Source organism: Nicotiana sylvestris, chromosome 5, assembly GCF_000393655.2.
Source record: "Nicotiana sylvestris chromosome 5, ASM39365v2, whole genome shotgun sequence".
NCBI classification, from domain to species: Eukaryota; Viridiplantae; Streptophyta; class Magnoliopsida; order Solanales; family Solanaceae; genus Nicotiana; species Nicotiana sylvestris.
In genome coordinates this window covers 92,619,441-92,622,524 of record NC_091061.1, presented here as the reverse complement: position 1 = coordinate 92,622,524, position 3,084 = coordinate 92,619,441, and the positions used below count along the sequence as shown (strand labels likewise).

At 38.8% G+C, this 3,084-nt stretch overlaps 1 pseudogene; it reads right to left on the bottom strand.

The window, feature by feature from the left end:
* Positions 1 to 1,540: 1,540 nt before the first annotated feature.
* Positions 1,541 to 2,397, bottom strand: LOC104241484 (uncharacterized; annotated as a pseudogene).
* Between the last annotated feature and the right edge of the window lie 687 nt (positions 2,398 to 3,084).

Below are 3,084 nucleotides of genomic sequence, written 5' to 3'. Positions count from 1 at the left end.
AGCAACAGTACTAGTTCTGATATTCAGCAGTAAAAGAAAAGACTCACTTTTCAGTTTCTTAGCTCTCCGAACACTGAACCTTTTAGGATTAAAAACCAACCTGTTTTTTACTCTCAAATTGCTGAACTTTTAAATGTTAAAAATCCAGCCTAAACTCTCTGAAAAAAAGACTGAAAGAGAACTCCTCTTTTCCTTACAAAAACTAGCCTCTTTTCTGTCTTGAAATGACCCTCTTTATAACCCAAAAACAGGTATGGGCAACATATTTTAATCAATCCTTTTTAAGCTTTTCATACCATTATGTTTTGTTCCACACACTTGCATGTCTTGTTCCCCACACTTGCATGTCTTGTTCCCCACTAGCAAATGTCTTGTTCCCCACTAGCAAATGTCTTGTCCCCCACTATGTATTAAACAATGCCTTATTTTAATATTATTAGTGCTTAGTGGACAGAGCACTCAAATTAATCATTTTTAAAACTTTAAATCCCAAAATACCCCTAAAACTATTGAAATTACCATTCTACCCCAGTCGGTTATATCCAATCCTCCTAATTAATTAACCAAACTATAGCAGCTATAACCAATCTTAAGTGAGAAATCCTAACAATTGACTAATTAAACACATGAAACTAAACTAACTCCCAATCAACGACATTAAGATTCATCAAACTCAAATCACAATTTAAGCTTGGAACTCAATTCAGACCAAATATCATCAAAATAAAGATTCAGTGATTAAACTAACACACTTCTAGATTAAACTTAAACAAGAACAAATGAATACTGTCAACATACTGAATGAAAATAAACTGACTTCATATGCAAGAAATGATGAACAACGACAAGAAAAGAAACAACATAACATAACTAAGAAAAGATAGAAAACTAGAACGAGGAAAGATAATTAAAACAAGCAAGAAGAACGACAGATTCATGGACTTGTACTACTGCTCACTACATTCGATCATGGAAACACGCAGCTCATTGATATCAGTTTAACCAAAAGACAAGATGAAAAAGAAAAAGGAAATGGACCTTCATTGTGGCCAAAAATGGATTTCCCAGTTCTTTAGGAAATAAGATTTCCCAATTCTTTCAGCAACAAAAGCGTCCAGGACGATGCACAAGCAAGCAGAAAACACTTTTGTGATTCTATGTAAAGGGAAATAGCTTGACCACCTCCCCGAAGCTAGCAAAAGAAATTGTATAATCACCTAAACATGGTCATACTTCAGCAGAGAAACTGCCTGCATGATCACCTGAAGCATAATGATTGTAACTCCCGCCACCACCTGTAGTACTGATAAGACCTCTGGGGAACAGATTGTTGACGATCGAAATCTGCATCCTTCAAATTATCAACACCTTCCGTCTCAGGTGCGACTTCTTCTGGTTCAGCAAATTGTTCAGACATGTTGTCACCCTGCTCCCCCTGCTGCAGTTCCATATTGCTAGCGTGAATTTCGTTACTTTCAACTGCTTCAGAATTTGCAGCATCTTCCTCCTTCTACTCATACTGCACATTTTGTGTTTCCACTTACAGCGGTACGTCGACAGGCACAACCTCCACATGTTCTTCTACTGGAACTGGAAAAGACCCATATTTACCAGCAATTGCATCCACTTTAACAGGGTCTACGGTAAAATATAGTGAACCAATGGTCTTGTCCAGCTTTGATCTCAGCCCCTCATAAGTAGCATCAGAATTGGGTTCGATGGGCTGATCAAACTTCGAAAGCCATAGCTTAGCATGCTCAGTACATTTCTGAAGGGCGTGCTTATGTGAAAAGGGAGAGTTAACAGGGCGTGAAACAAGCAAACCGCTAAGCATCGAAATCAAATCCAAATCTTTTTTCGCCTAACAGATCCATCACGTTGTCAGTCGATTCATCCTCTGGCATATAGTCGTAGCTCAAACAACACGCCCTCTCCATAGTCCTCGTCAGCGTCATCGCTGTTAAATCACTTTGCTGCAACGACTTCATGTCAAACATGCTACCAAAGTGCAACAGATTAAGTAAATCCTCAACACATTCTCTTTTGATATTAGAATCATCAATAGGTGTATCGACAGTGGACTCTGACGGCGGAACTTGGCGTTGTTGTTCAACGGTGAGGTTGATTTCTTCAGCGACGGCTGCTGCGAGTGGCTGACAAAGCTTCTCGAGCTCGTCAATGCCGGCGAGGACAGCGGATTTGGAGCGGAAAGTTTCCTCTTGTTCTTTGTTGAGGGTTTTTCCTTTGGATAGAGATTCTTCCATTTGGACAATACGGTTGTATTTCTTGCGAAGAGCATGGAGGCGCTTGTTGATCACGCTGAGTACTGGCCCATCGGAGAGTTCTGATGCTAGTGTAGATGCCATCGGTGGTGGTTCACCGAGGAATGAGGAAGAAATGAGAAGTGCACCACCGTGGTCAGCGATAAGGGTTTTTGGAGGGTCTGTGGAGTGGAGAGGCAGAGGAGTTGATAGTAAAGCTGGCGTGAAGGGAGGTGGTCGTTTGGACGAAGATGAAGAAGGAGAGGGGGCGGGTGGTTTAGGGTTTTTTTGTTAGGGGTTTGGAAATGAAAAATGAAGTGAAGAAAAAGGGGGGTGGTTGTTTGGGCTATGGGGCAGACCGGGTCGAGGATGGGGTATGGGCTGGGTATCCGGGTTTCAATTTCAAAGGGGAAGAAATATTGTTTGGGATGATGGACTTTAAATTGATTTGGCCCACATATGACTTAACACTCTTTTATTTTGCCTTTCTTTTCTTAAACTAATAAAACTAAAAATTCCAAAAATCCTAAATTAACTTATAGGACTAGATTAATTTATAAAATTACTAACTAACTTTTAATAACAATTAACACACACAATCAAATAAAATCACATAACTTGGACATGAAATGCTAAAATGCAAAAAATACATTATTTTGTGATTTTCTTTCTCTTAAAAACAAAACAGGGTTTAATTAATTCCTAAGTGCACAATTAAATCTTAAATGTGCATGCAACATATATTTTTGTATTTTTAATTAATTAAAACAAACTAAACATTCACAGACAAAAATAATTATCCAAAATATCACGCAAAGTTCTC